At 38.7% G+C, this 22,583-nt stretch overlaps 1 long non-coding RNA gene across 3 annotated transcripts in view; it reads left to right on the top strand.

The window, feature by feature from the left end:
• Positions 1 to 22,583, top strand: part of LOC141584074 (uncharacterized) — a 375,324-nt gene that overhangs the window by 41,751 nt on the left and 310,990 nt on the right. The gene's annotated exons all lie outside the window — the stretch shown is intronic.

Here is a 22,583-nt window from a genome sequence, read left to right as displayed (position 1 = left end):
GTCTCACTCATAGGCTGGTGTTGAACAATGAGAACACATGGACACAGGGAGGGGAGCATCACACACGGGGGTCTATTGGAGGGGGGATAGGGGAGCGACAGTGGGAGATGGGGAGTTGGGAAGGGGTAACATGAGGAGAAATGCCAGATATATGTGACGGGGGGATGGAGGCAGCAAAGCACATTGCCATGTATGTACCTATCCTGCATGTTTTGCACATGTACCCCAGAACCTAAAGTGTAATAATATATATATGTAAATAATGTTTTGAAAGACTAATATCCAATTTTCCCATTAAAATGCATGTGCTTCTATTATGGTTTTCTTTAAAAAATGGTTTTTAAATGATAATTTTTAAAGCAATCTGAGGAATGTGCATCTCTCCTAAATCAAATCTCCCCATGTGCTACACAGAAATAATCTACATTTGTACACTTAAATATTATAAACCCTTATCAAAAGAACAATTTTTTCATTTAAAAATATTTATTAAGCAGATTGGGAGAAATATTTGCAATTCACATTTCTGATCGCAGGATGCATGTCCAGACTATTAAAAGAACTTCTAAAACTCCAAGAAAGCACCCCCACAAAAATGAATGAAATATTTGAGTAGACATTTTGCCAAAGATGTGTGGATGGCAAATAGATCTACTAAAATGTGCTCAACATCATTTGTTTCTAGGGAGATATAAATGAAAATTACATCTATTAGAATGGCTAAAATACAAAGAAACTGATTATGTCATGTGTTGGTGAGGATGTCGAGAAACTAGAATTCATAGATAGCTGCTGGGAATGTGAAAGGAAATAGCCTCTGGCAAACAGTTAAGCAGGTTTTTATAAAGTTAAACTTGTACTTACCAATGACCCAGTAATCCTCTTCCTAGTTATTTATCCAAATGAAATAAAAATGTGTATTCACATAAAAAGCCGAATGTAATTATTTATAGCTTCTTTGTTCACTATCTCCTCAAACTGGAAACAACTCAAATGTCTCTCAACTGGGAATGGGTAAAATTACGGTGGCAGATTGATAAATGGAATACTTCTCATCAGTAAAAAGGAATGAACTACTGCTACAGTAATAACATGGATGGATCTCAACTGCATTATGTTAAGTAGCCGTACTCCAAAGACTGCAGACTGAATGCTTTCATATATGACATGCAGGACCATAGGAACAGAAAACAGGGATGCTGGGGACTGGGGCTGAGGGGAAGGGGACAGCTACAGTGGGAATAGGGTATGTTTTGGGACAATGGAACTGGTCTATATCTTGATTGTGGTGGTGGTGGTTACATGACTGCATGCATTTATCAAATTTCATGGAACTGTACATGAAAAAGGGAGAATTTGACATATGTAAATCATACTTTAATACAAAAAACATCACTAATTAAGTTTCTTTTAGGACTGAACTAACTGGTAAGCCCTGAAAATACAGAGATCAATAAGAAAGTCAATCTAACTGAAGAAGTAAATGTGAAGGGACATAGGTAAATATAATATAAGCCAGCCCATGATATTTTATAATAGAGAGGTAATAAAGTACTAGGGTAGCCTAAAGAAGGTTGCGATAAGCCAAGCACAGTGGCTTGTACCTGTAATCCCAGCACTTTGGGAGGCCAAGTTGGGCAAATTGCTTGAGGCCAGCAGTTCAAGACCAGCCTGGGCAACATGGTGAAACCCCATCTTTACTAAAACTGCAAAAATTAGCTGGGCATGTGGGCATGGTGGCACACACCTGTAATCCCAGCTACCCCAGAGGCCAAGGAAGGAGGATCACTTGAGCCCAGGAGGTTGAGGCTGAAGTGAACTATGATTGTGCCACTGCACTCCAGCCTGGGTGTCAAAGCAAGAGCCTGTCTCAAAAAAAAAAATTGCAATAAACTCTAATATTGTCTGTTAGTGTGTGTTCATGTTCCGGGGTCAGGTTGGTGGGGGACAGAGGTGTAAGAGAGCCTCACCAGGAAGTGACATTCAATGAATGGAAAACAATTCCTGTGTAACTTAGATTAAGTGAGGAACAGAGAGCAGGCACCTCAAAATCACAGTGATTAATGGGAATAGAGCAAATGAGGAGTTCTCAGAAAAAAATGCAGAGAAAAAAGGCAAATGTGAGTTTTTATTTCTTATTTTTATTTATTTATTTTTTTGAGATTGAATCTCACTCTGTCGCCCAGGCTGGAGTGCAATGATGCAATCTTGGCTCACTGCAACCTCCATCTCCCTGGTTCAAGCAATTCTCCTGCCTCAGCCTCCCAAGTATCTGGGGTCACAGGGCATGCTGTCACGCCCAGCTAATTTTTTTGTATTTTACTAGAGACAGAGTACCACTGTGTTGCCCAGGCTGGTCTTGAACTCCTGAGTTCAGGCAATGCACCTGCCTCGGCCTCCCAAATTGCTAGGATTACAGGTGTGAGCCATTGCGCCCAGCCTGTGAGTTTTTAATAAACCAGTTAAAATTTGTTTATCCAAAGGAGAGGAAACACCAACAATACTGGACACATGCAATATGTGTTTTTTCTTAGCGGCAGCTGTTAACCTTCCCAGCTTCCTGGCAGGGAGCAGGTTATCTATCCTGTGACTATGAGGGCACACCCTGCGTTAGCCCAAAGGCAAAGAGATAATAATAGCATGCTAGACTGGCAGCCTACACTCTGGAAGGGTTTATGAGGAGGAAGTCCGCAATTACATATTTCTGGGCAAACATTAACCAAGATTGAAACCCAGATTTGAAGAAAAATAACAGGCTGGAATCTTCAGACAGATACTGTAGCTGTTCTGTGGATTCAAACAGTAGTCAGACACTCTGCTGACTCCAAAAACTAAAGTAAGAGATTGAGACAGTATATTAAACTTGGTAAGAGAGCTTTTCCACACCTGCCCACAGAATGTGTTCAGTAACACACAGAGCATTGTCCACATATGAATGATGAGAAACTATTTACATTCATGACAACAGAGCCGAAGCCACAACATAGGGTCTATTGTTCACCTCATCGTGGTGACCAAATCTATTTATCCATGTGGTTTGGGAGCTCACCACTGTGCACTGAAGGGCCTCCTCCTGGCAACGTCACCAAGAACATTTCAATCACTGTTACTACGATCTGAACAATTTGGGTTCCATGCTGTGGTTTTGTAATTTCCATTTTTAAAACTTCTTAGACTGAACCATGATGTGTCCAGTCTTGGTTGGGCATACTTAAAATGAAACTGTTAAGCTAAAATTAGCTTGACATCAAGACGGTGCATGTTCATTTTCCTTATATTTATAGCTGACCACAGTCATTATGCAGAAGGCATCTAGTCTTTACTGTGAACCCTAGGGAACAGGAGGGGCAGTGGGAATAACCAGAAAAAAAAAAAAAAAAACTACAAGTTTTTCCAAAGGCTGATGGTCGTAACTACTGCCTGAGCAGAGCGGTGCCTGCATCTTAGTGAGGTCAGCCCGTGTGGGAGAAAGGACTTTTCATTGAACAGCTGTTTACTCTTCAGTTCTTCTGCAGTTAATCAAGAGTGATGGGGTCTTTTCTAAAAGTTTTGCTTGGGGCTCAGAATTTAACTTACATCACCACAAAGGAAGTATATACAACAAAGCTTCCTCTTAGCATTTCTTCACCAAGTAATTTATCTACTGACATATCCAACAGGTGAAGATAAATGGACTCATCATGCTGTAGAAAAGAATTTTTGACTAAGAGTCAGAAGATCTTTGTTTTAGCTCAGTTTTTGCTTCCAGTTAGGCATGTGGGTTGGGCCTCAATTTCATCCAATAAAATTCAAAGGGTTGAACTAAGATCCTTCCAGTTCAAATTCTGATATTTCTCAACTGCTCAGAAAGAAGAAAGATAAATTGCATCATTCTATTCATATGTCAAATGAGACAACAAATGCAGAGGAAAGAAGATCTCCCTTTAGCCCCCAAAGTTAATATTTTAATTTTTTAATATTTCAGAATATGATTTGGAAAATTGTCATGCTTTAGGGATAAGATTTCTTGTGAGATAATATACATTATCCTTGACCTTGTTTAGCATTTTACTTTGAAATGATAAGCAATAGATTTTTGGCTATTTCATGTTATTTCGGTTTCACTATCGTTCATTTGATTGGTATATGTTAGTTAAGGCAGAGGTGCTGACCTTTTTGATAATAAGCTGTGGTGTATATCATATTTCTTCTCTGAGTTTACTACTTCAACTTTGCAAGTAACAGCTTTCAGTTATGTCATTGAGGGATGCTTTATGGGTTATGTCAAATACCCCAACTAAAATGACAATGAGAGATTGCTTACAATCCCTGCTGTTGACTTCTGAATGCATTGTTAGGGTCTTTACCATGTCTTTTTCTGAGTATTCATTTTATTGTGTTTACTAAGGAAGAAGGATCAATGGTAGCAGATGTTCCAGTTATCTTGTGAATAATTGCAGATATGAGGAAATGGCAAATAAGAAAGAAATTATGGCCTCAGTCACAGGGGAGGGTTGATGATGAGATTGGTGGATTTATAAGATGATAACAACTTCTGAAGAATATTTGTTACACATGAAAACTTTGTGGCAATGACCGCTTACTTAATGACTCCTAAGGGATCTTCTAGATGAGGAGTTGTCAAACTTTTCCTGTAATGGAAGAGATGGTAAATCTGTTGTGTTTTATGAGTCATGTGGTTTTATCCCAACTACTCAACTCTGCTTTTATAGCATGAAAGCATTTCATGCAAATGAAAGGACATGTTGTGTTCAATAAAATATTATTTTATAACAGGCAGTGGGTCAGATTTGGCCTGTTGGGTCTTAGTTTGTGGAAACCTGGTCTATTTTGAACATCCACATTATTATTAATTTTTGAGACAGATCCTTGCTTTGTCATCCAGACTGGAGTGCAGTGGTGTGATCTCAGCTCACTGCAACCTCTGCCTCCCGGGTTCAAGTGATTCTCTTGCCTCAGCCTCCTGAGTGCTGGGATTTCAGGTGCATGTCACCATGCCTCGCTAATTTTCATATTTTCAGTAGAAATGGGGTTTGACCATATTGGCCAGGCTGGTCTCAAACTCCTGACCTTGTGATCTGCCCACCTTGGCCTTCTGAAGTGCTGGGATTAAAGGCATGAGCCACCGTGCCAGGCCCATTCACATCATTATTAACATCAATAAGAAACATTTATTGGACCCCTGTGATTTTTGGTGGAGTTGGGATCAGTGTTAATGTTAAGAAGAGACGGATGTGAACTTGGGCACCTGTGGCCCACAGATCAGCCTCTACTTAATTATCAAATAAAGAGCAGTTTTCAAAAGAGGAAACCAGTACTATATAGTATGAAGCTCAAGACAGCTCCTCTTTTTATTCTTCTGGTGTACTCTTCAATTGTAACCCAAATGTTAAAGTGTTCACAGATACATGTTTCTTTTTAATTATCACATATCTTTTTTTATTGTACCACTCTATGACAAATTTCTGAAATCAAACTCCTCTATTTAAACTCTCTTTTGGGAATATCTTGTTAGTCCTACAGAATGCTTTAGAAATCCCAAGATGCTGAGTGACATCAGCATTCTAAGTGAAATTCTAAGCGACATTCTAAGCTAAGCCATGGCTCTTTCTTATGGTTTATGTATGTTTGAATAAGCGAAAGTTGGTGAAAATGAGAGTATTGATATAATTGCTTTCTGTAGCATCATAGTATTGACATTACCTAAGATGAGGTAAGACTAATTTTATCAGATCCATTTGCTGTGTTTCTACTTTCAAGACTAATGTCTAGTTTTCCCTGGTAATCACTGACAAAATCCAACTCACATTGTTTTAGATAATTTAGGAGACGGGTGGACGTGTCGTCTTATTATAACTGTTCATTTTTAGCTTTGCTTTGGACTTCTCAATTGTCCTTTCTTTTTTTTTTTTTTTTTTTTTGAGACGGAGTTTCACTCTTGTTACCCAGGCTGGAGTGCAATGGCGCGATCTCGGCTCACCGCAACCTCCGCCTCCTGGGTTCAGGCAATTCTCCTGCCTCAGCCTCCTGAGTAGCTGGGATTACAGCCACGCGCCACCATGCCCAGCTAATTTTTTTTGTATTTTTAGTAGAGACGGGGTTTCACCATGTTGACCAGGATGGTCTCGATCTCTTGACCTTGTGATCCACCCGCCTCGGCCTCCCAAAGTGCTGGGATTACAGGCTTGAGCCACCGCGCCCGGCCTCAATTGTCCTTTCTAAATAGAAGCATGGTTCATGAATTTGATTATTCAACATTGTAGCTTCTAGCAAGGCTCTAATTTTAGGAGTGAGAGATAGACCCAGACAGAGGCCGACATTTAGGGGTGCTAGAAACATCTATTGTGCAATATTATCCTTTTTCTTTAGTGTTTAGAAAACCTACTTCTTTGCCTTTGGGCCTATTAAAATACATGTATTTTATATGATAGAGGAGTTTTGTCAACCATTAGCTTCTCATCACAAATTTGTTGCTATCATGGCTAGTAGAGACAGAGTTCTAGGGGATTGAAGCTCCAAAAAGATACTTTTAAAAAGAAGAAGAAAGGGGTGGTTTGTTTTCCCTCTTAGGATCTCATTTTCTCCCTCTGTCTTGGTAACACCAAATACAGAAACCTTTTGTAGCCCCTGCAGCAAACTCAGTGTGTGTTCTCTGGTACATGCTGCTCAAATAAAAAATATTAAATTAAAAAATAATTGATTGCCTTATTTTATCAAATTTTGTGTTTAGCATATATAATCTTGATGCAGAGAAACTTCAGTAATGTGAATGGCAGACTTTACATTTACTGAAGAAAAGTTCTTTTCTGATGGCCAGTCAAAAAATACCAAGAACATAGGAATGATTAGAAAGGTTACATGAATTTTATTTGACCTTTGGATGTAGCGTATTTAAAGATAAAACAGTTCTGTAGTAAGAAACCATATCAGTAGTTCCCAGGTCTGATTCACTTTTTTTTTTTTTTTTTTTTTTTCTCATTCCCTAAGCGTTTCTTTATTGAGGAAATCGCTGTGGCAACTGAGATGTAGCTATTAGACCGTTTTGCTGGCAAACCCTGGGACACGTGTAAATTTACATGTCCTCAAGGGAGAATTCCCACTACGAACAGTGTTTGCCAGATCACTTCAGCTTTCCCCAGAAGTTAAGAGTGTACTCTGGCTAATACTAAGAACGGTCAGCCAGGCAATAAGGTGATTCAAAGAGACAAAGTCTATGCATTTTTCTCTTGTGGATCCTGAGTAAAGGTCCATTGCAGGCTCTGAGAGAGAAGACTCTGAAGTATCGCAAAGTTTATGTGTAGGGAACATTTTGTTTTTAATTTTAGAAAATTATTTAGAAAAAGGCAATATGGGTGAAGATTCTCAAAGAAAGGGATTCAGAGATACTCTGTTGCCAGAGAAGGCTGTCCATGAAACAAAGGTAGAAAACAATCAATATTCTTGGGTGTCGCTGGGAAATCACAGTTCAGAGATAGCAAAGTGGTTTCATGGAAAACTGTGTTGAGAAGGATTCTGGAGATGTTTGTCCTCAGGAAAAAGAGCACCTTGATGAATTAGTAGTGTCTGCTATAGGTGTGGGAGGAGGAAGTAATTGTGCATGCCCAGTAAATTTGCTTAGTTCTGGTTGAGGTACAATCTTGTAGCAAGTTTTTTGATATCTAATCCTCAATTTCTTTATCTGTAATAAAGACAGTGATACCTGGTCTGCTTACATGGAGACCTGTTATGAGAATGGAATGAGATAGTAACTGTGAAAGCATTTTGAGAACTATAAAGTGTTGGGGAGAAAAAAAAACTTTCCCCCTATCATCTTAGGTTCAAGACTGGGGACCTGTGAATTAAACTAACAAAAGACAGATTAACAAGAGAAAGGCACATAATTTTTTATTAATATTTACATGCCTGGGAATTCATAAAAAAGTGTGAAACTCAAAGAAGGAGTTAGACTTAGGAGTTTATACAACCTTTTAACAAAGGAAAGAGGGTTTGGGATTCAAGGGATGACAAATGGTGGGAAGTGACTAGGAAATGGATGGGAGAACGAATGGAAGATAAGGGGTATTTGAGTAAGATCTGTTTATGCAGACTCATTTTGATGTTGATTCTCCATCTCAATGATAAGAGCTGTGCTTCTTTTCCTGGTAAGGGTGGTGGTGATGGTGCCCCCTCATAAAGGGAAATCGTGGCCCTGATTTTAGGCACATAAGAGGAGAGCTGAGAAGAGCAGAGAACTCTCCCCCTGTCTATTGATTCCCAATTGCCTTCAGATAAAAATAATTCTTATGCTAAAGTGGCATATTTTGGGATGGCATATCCTGATCCCCTTCAAAAGCATTCTACACATGGGAAGGTTTATTCTTGTATTTTAAGTTGCATATTCTTTCCTCAAATTAAAAATCTCAGTTTCTTATAAATTCATGATGAAATTGACCCCATTGAAAAAAATGCAATGGAGATGACAGAAACAAAAACATCCTTATGTATCCTTCCAAAAATGCACCTATCCTTTCACTGTCAACAGCCAGGAAAGAGAGGCATGGAACTAATTATCTGCAAATATCCCTAGACTCCCTCACTTCCCATCTGAGATTAATTATTAAAAAAGAGACCCTGATGGATTCCTGCCTTCAGGTATAATTACCTCAAAATTGACTGACATTTAAAGCACACATGACACTTTTTAGCTTTAATTAGAGTAAATTGGTGGCATTTACTTGACTGGTAGTTTTCGGGATGGTTGGAGGCATAAGAGTATATATACTTAGTATTACCATATCCTGCTGACGTTCAGATTTAGCCTCTATTGGAAGGTTCTATATTTAGAATAAAATCACTTAGGAAATGAAGCCCCAGTGATTGTTTTGGCCATGAAATAATGAGCCCAGTCACTGAGAGAGGCCCTGAGGAAAAAAAAGAAACAGCCACCAACAACAGTGGAAATCCAAAATCTATAGATGTTTTAGTTAAACAGTCTTGAAGATTTTCATGATTTAACAATGTTAAAATTCACTTGCTTTGCTGTAACATGTTTTTGACACTGACATTATGAACACCAAAAAGAAACGGAGTGTTTTAGACCAACTTCAAAAATTATGGATAAAAACATATTTATCTGAGTGTCTCTTATGATTGTTTTAAATTCGTCCTTATTTGTGGCTATTTCTTTTTTTATAATTATGTGAGTGTTCTTTTTTGTCTGGACTAAGCATGCTACTGGTTTATTTCATTAATTATTTCAATGAATCAGCTTTTGTATTAATCACTAATACTCTTTTTTGTATTTTAGTATAATTAATTGATTTTATTTTTCGAATTAATAGTATTTGTTCCTTCTTTTCCTTCCTTCCATTGCCTCTCCTTTTATTTTGCTGTTCTTTTTTCTAATGGATTGACTTAAATGTTAATTTATTTTTATTCTTTCTTATCCAATAATGTGTTTATGATGGTGGGTTTAAATCAAAGTAGATTTTCAGCCTGGCCCATATTTTAGAATCTGTAATGCATTTCCATTATTATTTTGTAGATATTTTGAAACTTTAGTTTTGATATTTTCTTTGATCCAAGTATTGATTAAAAGCAACTTTCTTAATATTTATGTGATTGATTTTCTTCTTTGTGTCCTTCTGTTCCTTCTTGACTCCTCCTCCTTCTCCTCTTCCTCATCTATAGTTTATCAATGGGGTTATAGGTTATAGTCAATAAAGTGTTCTATGCATTTTTAGTTTATTGTTGTTGTTGTTGTTTTTTTGGTTTGATTTATAGTCAAAATTTTATAAAGGTACCAGGCATTCTTTTAAAGTAGGTGAATTTTTTTTTAGGATAATAATGTCTATGTATCTGTTATGTTAATATTAACCAATTGTAGGATTGAGTCCAAACATTCTTAATTACTTTTTCTCTAATTGATTTTTTCATGGACTAAAATTATGACACAGAGTCTCCTAATCTTATGTTGTAGTCTATTATTCCCTGCATTCCCTATAGTCTATGCATTATGAAATTAATATAACTTTTAGGAAGAAAGAAAACTGAAGCTTGCCAAGTAATGGTATCCGTATCCTTTGGATTACTTATTCTCTTTTAGAGAGAGATTTTTTGAATTCCTTTCCTCTCCTGCATGTCCTCAAGATGACATCGTAGTGTATGAGGTGGTTTTAAGTAACTCGGCAGGATCTTCCACCATTCTCCTGTTCCTTAGTGGTCTCTGTTGCATGGTGTTGGTTGAAATAGAACTGATTCTACCTGGGCTTTCAGGTGTGCTGGCATTGGGTTGAGATATTTATATTCTGTGGTCATTATTTTTTCTGATGTCCGGTCTGTATTGTTTCACCAGCCTGTCTTGCTCATTGGGGTCCACTGCTAGAGCACATATGACCTTCTGGGTCCCTTGCAAGCTGCACACGGGTTATGAGGAACCACTTACAAGCTTGGGTTTGTGAGACCAGCTCCTCCCCCCTGTCAGTCCATATTGCCTGCTTTTTTTTTTCTTTCTTTCTTTTTATCATGCTGATATGGCACTAAGCAGTGAGAAGGATTTTCCCTATAGGCTTGCAGCCTTCTGCAGACTATGTGAAGGAAGAGTGTTACTAACCCTGATTTTTTAGGTTTTCTCCGTAATTACTGAAAAGTTTTTATAGCTCTCTCCCTCTTTGTGTCCATTTTAGAACTTTTAACTTTTATAAGTCACTTTGGGCTTTAAATTAGAGCTAAATCGAAAACACAGTACAGTCATGTGCCACATAATAATGTATGAGTCAACACTGAACTGCCTCTTTGACAATGGTCTGATAATTGGATACATTTGGGTATACAAATAATCACCTTGTGTTACAATTGCCTGCCGTCTTCAGGACGGTGACATTCTGTACAGATTTGCAGTGCAGGACACACTATACCAGCCTAGGTGTGTAGTAGGTTATACTCTCTAGGTTTGGGCAAGTATACTCCATGCTGTTTACACAACAACAAAACTATTCAACACTGCGTTTCTCAGAGTGCATCCCTGTCATGAAGTGACGCATGACTGCATTAAAGAGGTGCAGCAGCATCTGAACATCTTTTTCCTTTGGAAAGCATATTTACCTCAATCACCTATGTTGTTGATCCTTCAGCACATCCTGTTGATTTTTATCTTCAGAACCTATCCCAAATCCATCTACTTTTTGTCTCCACTCCCATCCTAATATGAGCTACCTCCTCCTTTTGTTTATTTTGTTTTGGTTGGATTAATGCAAGAGCCTCCAAATTTATCTCCCTAATTCCAATCTACAGAGCAGCCAGAGTGATTATTTAAAAATATAAATGAGATCATGTAAATTTGCAAGACCCAACAAAGGTAACTCCTTATACTTGAAATACATGTAAATTCTCTCTCAAGTGCTATGTGTCTCTATTTTGTAGCCAGTGCCTACCTCTCTGGCATCATTTCTTATCCCTTTCTTCCCTGCTGACTACACTCCAGCCAAACCACACTGACATTCTTTCTGCTGTGGAACAAGACAAGCTCCTTCTTGCCTTAAGGCTTTTGGATAGTTTTCTCTGTGGAATGCTCTTTCTCCATGACTTCTTAAGGCTGGCTTTTTTCTGGTCTCACCTTCAATGGTCACATCCTTTGAGAGGCCTTCTCTGACCATCCAATCTAAAGTAGTCTTTCAGTGACGTTTTGTCACAGTACCCTTTTCTATATTAATCACAGCATACAAATTATTAATTTATTTATTGATCTGCCTCAAGCAGTGATACATAAGCCACATGAGAGTAGAAACATGCCTGTCAGTTGTCATCAATAATAATAGCAAAATAATATAGTATCGACTATGATTCCTCAATCTGACTCTGTTCTAAGCCCTTTCCATGTATTAGAGTCTTTAATCTTCATTGAAATCTCATGAGGTTGTTATTATTATTATCCTTATGTTTATAGGTGAAAGAACTGAGGCATAGAGGATTTCCATGACTCAGCCTTAGTCACGAAGCGACTAAACGGTAAAGTTGGGATTTGAACACAGGTGATGTGGCTTTGGACACTACAGCATTATGTGTTACAGGAGTTACAGATTTAAAAAAGAGCAGTAATACTCCTTTCAAATACTCAACAGTTGGGAAGACAGTCAAGCAAAAGGAAATCACGACAAATCCTAAGTTACATATTATGGGCATCAGAGGAGGGCCACTGTTGGGTCATCTGCATTTGCTTATATAGGAGTCTGGCATCATTATTTGAGACATGTGAAGGTAGCAAATGAAACATTTTCCTGTTTAAAGTATATTGAATAACTGAAGTCTTTAAGACTGAATTCTCTTTCTGAAATGATTTTCATATTGGTTTCCTATCCTATTCTTTTGCCCTGGCAAAGAGAGAGATTATTTCATGAATGAAAGATGATGTAGGAGACTAAAAGAAGGTGAACCCAATCATCAGGAGGAACCCATTCTTTGCCTACTTTGAATAAATCATTTTGGAATAATGAGACATAATTAATGTTAGTGCTTTGGACTATGGGAAAGTTTGCAAAGATATCCAGTGCAATTCTCATGGTCAGAAATGGCAGTCTGATTACAGTTATGCCAAACAGCCATTCCATGCCTTATGGAATGTAGTAGTAAAATGAAATTAACTGTTGGCATCAAGTAATAAGACTGTGATTACAACCAATAGAGGCCAGTCTTTATTTAGTGCAACGAGCTGAGGGCCTTGTAGAAATTAGTTCACTTGATCCTCACAGCAAACCTATTGAGATAGGTATTATTGTGGAGTCCCATTTTACTGTTGAGGAAGGTGAGGCCCAAAACAGTTAAGCAATTTGCCTAATATTACACAGCAATAAAGTGGCAGAGCTAGAATTTAAACCCAACCACAGGATTGTGTAAATAAAGCAAGCAAATAATTATTTACTATTCAGTGACTGTGTTTGCCTGGTGCTGCGTTAGTCGCTTTCATGTAAAGGTGATGTGGGGATACTGAAATAAGGGGAACCTTTTCATGTATTGTCTCATTTACTCCTAAAACCCTGCTTAGTGGGTGTTAAACTCATGTTGCAGATAAAGAAACCTAGATTCAGATAGAATTAGAGAATTTTCCCAAGGTTATGCAAAACCAAGCCTGTCTGACTCCAAAGTCTGTAGAAACTAGTCATTCATTAGTCTCTTTCCAGTAGCAAGTGGGATACTGTTCTTCCTTCTCCGTAATTACCTTTACCACCTCAAGTTCCTTCCCTCCGGTACTTTCCTCTTATTCTTTGTGCTTTTATGATGCACAGCTCAATAAAGCATAGTATGAAACCTGCTAGCATTTTCAGAGCCCAGATTGTGTGCTGGTCATTGTGCTAAGTTGTTTTCCATTAATTGCCTCATGTAATCCTTCCAGCAACCGTGCATTATAAGTACTGTTATTAACACCTTTTTTTTATATATGAGGCAACTGACGTTGAGAAAGGCACTCTTGGCAGAGGTTTGATGAAGAGTCTGGTGATGCCTTTTTTCTGGTAAGAAAATGCAGCATTTTAAAGCCTCTTTGCCTTCCTCTGTACTGAGAATAAATGAACCCAGATTCGGAATTTTTAACATCTTTGAGCATTAAAAAATATGCAATATTATTTTAGAATGCTTTCTTTTTGGGAATCAGGGTGGGTTGGAGTTGTATTCTTTGTGCTGTATTTCTTGAAAAGCTCCGCTGGGCTAATCTGGCTAATTCAGGACACTTCCTCTTCCTCTCCTCTTTCTGTGGCTCTCTCTTCTGTTCTCAGGGCTGCCACCGTTAGCATGTGTCTACTGAAGGACTAAGCTAGCGGGGAACAGGGTGTTGGGTCTCTGGGAAACTCATTTGCATACTTCTTGTTACAAAGGCCAACCACATCCTGGTTAAGACAATGTGCTGTCTGATAAACAGACTGCATCCCCCAGTGTCTGCCTGGAGCTCAGCCAGCGTGTGGCCCGCCTTTGTCACAAGGTGCTGTTTATTCTGCCTGGAAGTCCAAGGACAGAACAAACCAGCTAAAAGAATCTTTTATTTCTCCCATTCTCCGGCAGAAATTCCTTGAGTCAAAAACATGTATTAATATTAGGTTAAGGGGAAAGCATCAGAATTCTTCAAAGATGCCTTCCTAACCCTGTGGAAAACACATAAAAAGTTCTGGTTTTCCTCTCTAGCTACGAATTCTTTGGTGTTTGGGAAAACTAGGAAAGTTGGAAAATATGGTACAAGGGTGATATAACAATCATAGTTTGCCAAGACTTTTTGTTGATAAATATTTCTTTCCACATCTGTTTTCTATGTGTTCCCTTTCTCTTTTCCTCCCTCCCACCCGAGCCCGCACAGACAAAAGGAAGTGGAGGCTTAAACAATTAACTGGTGATGGCAGGACCCGTTGTTTAGGAATCTGGATAATTGAGTCCTAATTTCCTTGACACCCTTCACTTTGGTAAATTATAGAAAGAAAAAGATTTTGAGACTCAGTCTCAATTTTGGCAGTTAAGGTAAGAAATCTGTCTATGCTTCTCTTTTACTGTGTGTGTGTGTTTTTTCTTTTTAACTCCTCTCAAAACAATTCAACATTTCCTTCTCTGCTTATTTTCAAATCAAAATGTGGTACATATTTTAAGATCTATTTTAACCACAAATTTTATTGGTGACTGCAATCACTGAAAGGAAGGTACTCTGTGAACACAGAAATTGTTTTAATGTTTTTAATCAATAATTCCTGTAAACAGATTGTGTCTTGAGGGAATAGAATATGCAGCCATTTCCTTTCTGCATTTACAGTGACCTCTGAAATATATTACAACCACTCATCTGTATCTAATCCCACATGTGTGGTGAGTACTTTCACTGAAGTATTGACTAGAACCTTCTGGAGGTATCTGTGGAGAATGGTGATAGAGATGATGTTACAGAACAGTTTGAAAAAGACGCCAATTGACATTTTGAAGGATTACCAACATTTCTAATAAAGTCTCTGAAGAGATTTCTGGCTGCTTAAGAATAATAATGTGATAGAGATTGATTATTTTGAGGTTTCGAAGTTAAATACTTGCATGTGGTGAATACTGAGGCTTATTGTGAAAATGAAAATTAGACCTATGTAGAAATCCTTGTGGAGAATGAGACCGTCAGGACTTTCATCAAGGCTGCTCTTTATACAACTCCCTCTTTGGAGCAGAAGTCGGTTCACTGTCCTTGTTAAGTTTCAGCTGAGGTTGATTCTGAATCTTGAGGATCATTATGATGTTAAAAAAAAAAAAAGGAAAAAAAAATCACTAAAGGTCAATGATCTTTCCCTAATCTTTCAGAAAAGTGGATACTGATTGGCAGATAGTAAATGCTCTGTTGAAATGGTAGAATGAATAAATCAAGCTGATGTAATTTAGTAACCATTTACTCAAGCCAGGGTCTGTCCTAGAGCTTTAGAGGCACAACTTGTTTTACTGTGTGTCACATATACTGCTTTTTTTGCAAATTGAAAGTTTGTGGCAACCTTGCATTGAGCGTTTATCAGCCCCATTCTTCCCAACAGCATGTGCCCACTTAGTGTCTCTGTGTCACATTTTGGTATTTTTCACAATATTTCAAACTTTTAAATTATTATTACATATATATATTTTTTATTTTACGTTAAGTTCTGGGATACATATGCTGAATGTGCAGGTTTGTTGCATAGGTGTATATGTGCCATGGTGAGTTGCTGCAATTATTATATCTGTTATGATGATCTGTAATCGGTGATCTTTGATGTCACTATTGTAATTTTGGCAGGGGAGGTGGGTCCCAGCATGAACTGCTCCCATGTAAGAAAGGAAGAGTTGCAAATTTCTCACTTTAAATCAATTTTAGAAATGAATAAGCTCAGCGAGGAAGGTGTGTTGAAAGCCGAGATGGGCCAAAAGCTAGGCCTCTTGTACCAAACAGCCAAGTTGTGAGTGCAAAGTAAAAATTCTTGAAGAAATTACACCGGGTGCGATGGCTCACGCCTGTAATCCCAGCACTTTGGGAGGCCGAGGCGGGTGGATCATGAGGTCAAGAGATGGAGACCATCTTGGTCAACATGGTGAAACCCTGTCTCTACTAAAAACACAAAAAATTAGCTGGGCATGGTGGTGCGTGCCTGTAATCCCAGCTACTCAGGAGGCTGAGGCAGGAGAATTGCCTGAACCCAGGAGGCGGAGGTTGCGGTGAGCCGAGATTGCGCCATTGCACTCCAGCCTGGGTAACAAGAGCGAAACTCCGTCTCAAAAAAAAAAAAGAAAAAAAAGAAAGAAAGAAATTACAAGTGCTCTTCAGTGAACACATGAATGGTAAGAAAGCACAACAGAGGCTGAGCCTGGTGGCTCACTCTTGTAATCCCAGCACTTTGGGAGGCCAAGCCAGGAGAATCACTTGAGCCTGGGAGTTTGAGACCAGCCTAGGCAACATAGTGAGACCCTGTCTCTATTAAAAAAGAAAAGAAAGGAAAAGAAAGTGCAACAGCCTAATTGCTGATATGGAGAAAGTTTAAGAGGTCTGGATAAAAGATCGAACTAGCCACAACATTCCCGTAAGCCAAAGCCCCAGAGCAAGACTCTAACTCTTCGATTTTATGAAGGCTTGAGAGTGGAGAGGAAGCTGTAGAAGACAAATTGGATGCTAGTGAAGGTTGATCCATGAGGTTTAAGGAAAGAAGCCCTTTCCCTAACATAAAAGTGCAAGGTGAAGCAGTAAGTGCTGATGTAGAAGTTATCCAGAAGGACTAGCTAACATAATTGATAAAAGTGACCACACTAAACAATAGCTTTCACTATAGACAAAACAGCCTTCAGTTGGAAGAAGATGCCACCTAGGACTTTCACAGTCTTACAATAGGTAGTCAGGCAATTAGCAGGGTAGGAGAGGGCCATGCTCCCACCAGGAACCTCAGGCCACCAACAAGTGATGGTCAGGTGATGATGGTCAGGTGGTTTTTGCAAATTGAAGGTGGTTTTTGCAAATTTAGCCTCTCTAAAATAATAATTGGTTGCAGCCAGTGCCAGGGAAAGGCAGTCTCCCAACAGATAGAAATATCTGAAACTGGTGATCAGCAGCTTCATGGTAAAATCTAGGAATCAGGTGAGTGGGCTCAAGCATGTACACTAAGAGGCAAAATATTGAAGTTTAACTGGTATTTGACCTCCTAGAAACATTTGACCAGTAAGGGAAGAATGCCTCAAGTGAGTATGCCTACAACTTCAGTAAGCACACTGAGCATGCAGTGCCTCACAAGCCCACCCAAGGGAAGAAACAGGGTAGATATAAAGCAACCTTGGAAGCATGCCAACATATGAGACCCCAAGTCAAAGGTCAAACCGCGTACTTGATTTTTCTTAAGTTGCCCTCTTGGCCCTCTTCCAAGTGTACTTCCTTTCGTTCCTGCCCTAAAACTTATTTTATTTTATTTTTTTTTTTGCGATGGAGTCTTGCTCTGTTACCCAAGCTGGAGTGCAGTGGCATGATCTTGGCTCACTGAAACCTCTGCCTCCTGGGTTTAAGTAATTCTCCTGCCTCAGTCTCCTGAGTTCTGGGATTGCAAGCATACACCACACACCCAGTTAATTTGTGTATTTTTACTCGAGACAGGGTTTCACTATGTTGGCTGTGCTGGTCTTGAACTCCTGAGCTCAAGTGACCTGCCCACCTTGGTCCTCCAAAGTGCTGGGATTACAGATGTGAACCACTGTACCTGGTCCCTAAAACTTTTAAATAAACTTTCACTGCTGATCTAAAACTTGACTCAGTCTCTCACTCTGCCTTATGACTCTTGGTTGAATTCTTTCTTCTGAGGATGTGAGGACTGAGGTTGATGCAGATCCAAATGGATTTGCAGCTGCTAACATAGCTACAGAGGAAAAGTCAATGTCTGACTTCAAGGCTTCAAGGGACAGGCTGACTTTCATGTTAGGGGCTAATGCAGCTGGTGACTTTAAGTTGAAGCCAATGCTCATTTACCATCTGAAAATCCTAGGGCCCTTAAGAATTACGTTAAATTTACTCTCCCTGTGCTCTGTAAATGGGGCAACAAAGCCCAAGTGACAGTGCATCTATTTACAGCATGGTTTACTGAATATATATATATATATATATAATTTTTTTGGCGGAAGAATGGAGTCACTCAGTCACCCAGGCTGGAGTTCAGTGGCATGATCTTGGCTCACTGCAACCTCTGCCTCCCAGGCTCAAGCCATTCTCTTGCCTCAGCCTCCCCAGTAGCTGGGATTACAGGTGCCTGCCACCACGCCTGGCTAATTTTTGTATTCTTTCGTAGAGATGGGGTTTCACCATGTTGAGCAAGCTGGTCTTGAACTCCTGACCTCAAGTTATCCACCCGCCTCGCCTCCCAAAGTGCTGGGATTACAGGCATGAGCCACCGCACCTGGGCTTTATTGAATATTTTATGTATATTGATGATCTACTGCTCAGAAAAGAGATTCCTTTCAAAATATTGCTGTTCATTAACAATGCACCTGATCGCCCAAGAGAACTGATGGAAATGTACAAGGACATTAACGTTGTTTTCATGCCAATTAATAGAACACCCATTCTGCAGCCCGGTTATCAGGAAGTAATTTAGACTTTCATGTTTTATGATTTAAGAAATGCATTTTGTAAGGCAATACTTGCTGTAGATAGTGATTCCTCTGATGGAATCTGGATGGATCTGGGCAAAGTCAGTTGAAAAACTCTGGAAAAGATTTGTGATTTTAGTTGCCATTTAAAACACTTGTGATTCAGAGGAGAGCGTCAAAATATCATTAATAGGAGTTGGGAAGATGATTCCCACATCAGGGATGACTTTGAGGGGTTAAATACTTGGGTGAAACAAGTAACTGCAGGTGGGATGAAAATAGCAAGAGTACTAGAATTAGACATGGAGCCTGAAGAGATGGTGAATTGCTGCAATCTCTTATTAAACTTTAATGGATGAGGAGCTGCTTCTTTTGGATAGATGAGCAAAGAAGGTGTTTTCTTGAGATGGAATCTATTTCTAGTGAAAACCTGTGAACATTGTTGAAATGACAACAGAACATTTAGAATGTTACATAAACTTAGCTGATAAAGCAGCAGCAAGATTTGAGAAGAGTGACTCCAATTTTTAAAGAAGTTCTGCTGTAAAATGCTATCCAACAGTATTTCATGTTATGAGGAACCCTTCATGAAAGAATGAGTCAATTGATTTGGCAAGCTTTATTATTGTCTTACTTTAAGAAATTGCCACAACCACCCCCACCTTCAGCAATCACCACCCTATACAATGAGCTGTCATCAACATCAAGGCAAGATCCTCTACCAGCAAAAAGATCATGACTCTCTGAAGGCTCAGATGATTGCTAGAATTTTTAGCAATATTTTAAAAAATTACGATAGGTACTTTTTTTTTTTTAGATGTAATGCTATTGCGCAACTTAGTAGACTACAGTGCAGTGTAAATGTAACTTTTATATTCATTGGAAAAATTCATGTGACTTGCTTTATGGTAATATTTACTGTATTGCAGTGGTCTGAAACTAAACCCCCACTATTTCTCAGGTATGCTAATATTTACTTTATTATGATTACAAATCAAGTAGGAATTTTCTTCATAAACTTTAGAAAAATAGATATACAAAAGGAATTGCAACAAAAGCAAAAATTGAGAAGTAGGATCTAATTAAATCAAAGAGCTTCTGCACAGCAAAAGAAACTCATCAGAGTGAACAGACAACCGACAGAGTGGGCAAAACTTTTTGCAATTCATCCACCTGACAGAGGTCTAACATCTGGCATCTACAAGGAAATTGGATTTATCAGAAAAAACCAACAATCCCCATTAAAAAGTGAGCAAAGGACATGAACAGACATTTCCAAAAGAAGAAGACAAAAAAAGTGCCCAAAAAACATGAAAAAAAGTTCAGTGTCACTGATTGTTAGAGAAATGCAAATCAAAACCACAACAAAATATCATCTCATACCATTCAGAATGGCTATTACTAAAAAGTCAAAAAAAAAAAAAACCAAAAAAAAAACCAAAAAAAAACAATGGATGCTGTCAAAGTTGTGGAGAAAAAGAAATGCTTTTACACTGTTGGTGGGTGTGTAAATTAGTTCAACCATTGTGGAAGATAGCGTGACGATTCCTTAAAGACTCAGTGGTAGAAATACCCTTTGACCCAGCAATCACATTACTGTGTATATATCCAAAGGAATATAAATTATTTTATTATAAAGCTACATGCATGTGTATGTTCATTGCCACACTGTCCACAATAGGAAAGACATGGAACCAACCTAAATGCCCATCAGTGATAGACTCGATAAAGAAAATGTGGTACATATACAATGGAATACTAGGTAGCCGTAAAAAGGAATGAAATTACGTCCTTTGCAGGGACATGCATGAAGCTGAGAGCCATTATCCTCAGCAAACTAACACAGGAACAGAAAACTGAATACTGCATGTTTTCACTTAAAGGTGGGAGCTGAATGATGAGAACATGTGGACACACTGGGAGAAACAACACACACTGGGGCCTGTTGGAGCAGGGGGAGTGGGAGAGGGAGAGCATCAGGAAGAATAGCTAATGGATGCTGGGCTTAATACTGGGTGATGGGATATCTGTGCAGCAAATCAGCATGGCACACGTTTACCTGTGTAAACCTACGCATTCTGTACATGTAGCCCTGAATTTAAAAACTGAGAAAAAGAAAAATAGATGTAAAAAGTCTCTTGCTTATCAGATTTTTTTTTTCACTCTGTTTCTTTCTCCAGCTTTCCACCCTTCCATATCCTCTGCTCCAGGGTACTTGGATGAAATGTGTCCCACCATGGATGCTTTATGATCTGATATTGAAAAGGGATGTAGATGTTTAGAAGGCACATAATTTATTGTCTTCAGGTATCTAGTACTACAACATAATGTTTTCCACCAAGTATTTCGAGTCCTGCTGTGACTGTAGCTTAGCTCTTTTTGTGGAAAACTGTGTGTCTTATGTTCTCTGCTTCCTGCAGGAGCCTCAGTTATCTCTTCATGCTCTAAGGGAGATCAACATGGCTGCCTCTTCGATATTTGACTGCTCAATATTTCTACCAGATGGTATAAGAGGGAAATGAAAAAAAACGCTGCAACTCAAACCAGTTTGAGTTTTAGCATTTTGCCACCTGATTCTAGGTCTGGTAAATGACTGGACCAGAGAAAGAAGTTGAAGTTGTAGGTTTTTCATAGCCATTGGCTCATTTCCCAGAGGTTTTGCTAGCCAGGGTGTTCGAAGATAGAAAGCGGCTGGACTGTGGTTTCAGATCTGAAATGATTGACCAGGCTCATACGTGAAATTATTTCTGCAACACCACGTGTAGGTTGTATATGCCAATCATGTGGCTCTGTAAGGTGGAAGGAGGCATGCTGCTCAGTTATGGTTGTTTTTATCTCAAGTTCTTTGACATTCAGAGCATGAGACAAAAGCATATAGTTTTGGTTTGGCATTCTGTGACTATGCTGAGATTTTTTTTCTTCCTCTTCTTTTATGAGGTATTTTAAAATTTAGATGTTCTTTTTACCGTGAAATCTAATTTAATTGTGGTTATTTTATTTTTTCTGTGTATATGCCCAGAGAGTTTTGGTTTATTGGTAAACTTTAAAAAATACCGCAGTGCATATAAATATATATAATTTAAGAATCAGTCATGATGGAGATCTCTGATGTCCTTTGGAACATTCTTACTTGGAAGCAATTCTAATTAAAGCTATTTTCTGGTTTCCTTCTTGTAAGCTTTATTAATAATAATACTGTTAGCTAGAAATCTTTAGTTCTATGGTTGAATTTTTCCCCATTCTCTTTCTTAGTAACCAACCCTATTGTAGTTATTTTTCATAAAAAATATGGCAAACTTGTGATTACAAACAACATGATAGTGATAAGAATAGTCAAACTCTTAAAAGTCAGAATTTTGCAGATATTCATTTTTTTGAGACAGTCTCACTCTGTCTGCAGGCTGGAGTGCAGTGGTATGATCTTGACTCATTGCACCCTCTGCCTCCTGGGTTCAAGCGATTCTCCCACCTCAGACTCCTGAAGTAGCCGGTACTACAAGCATGCACCGCCATGGCCGGCTAATGTTTGTATTTTAGTAGAGATGGGGTTTCACCATGTTGGTCAGGCTGGTCTCAAACTCCTGACCTCAAGTGATCTGCCTGCCTTGGACTCCCAAATTGCTGGGATCACAGGCGTGAACCACCGCACCTGACCAGATGTTCTTTTATAATAAACTCAGTGAAAGTGAATTATAGGGAAACCTCATTAAATTACAATTGGTTTATTCAAAAGAATCTTACTTTTTAAAGAACATACTCTTCCCCCAGTTAACTAGATGCACTATTTTTTAAAAAATAAGGATATTGAATAACTTGCTTGGTTATTCACAACTATTTTGTTTTTCCTGTCATTTAAATTCTAGGTTGAGACAGTTTAATTCTTTTAAAGAGTGAAGAGACTAACCTCTAAGAGAAACACTGATAGATTATTTTTTTGGAGATGGAGTCTCACTGTCTCCCAAGCTGGACTGCAGTGGTATGATCTCGGCTCACTGCAACTTCTACCTCCCAGG

This window comes from Saimiri boliviensis, chromosome 3 (genome assembly GCF_048565385.1).
Source record: "Saimiri boliviensis isolate mSaiBol1 chromosome 3, mSaiBol1.pri, whole genome shotgun sequence".
In the NCBI taxonomy this organism is placed as follows: domain Eukaryota; kingdom Metazoa; phylum Chordata; class Mammalia; order Primates; family Cebidae; genus Saimiri; species Saimiri boliviensis.
This window is presented reverse-complemented; position numbering and strand designations above follow the sequence as displayed.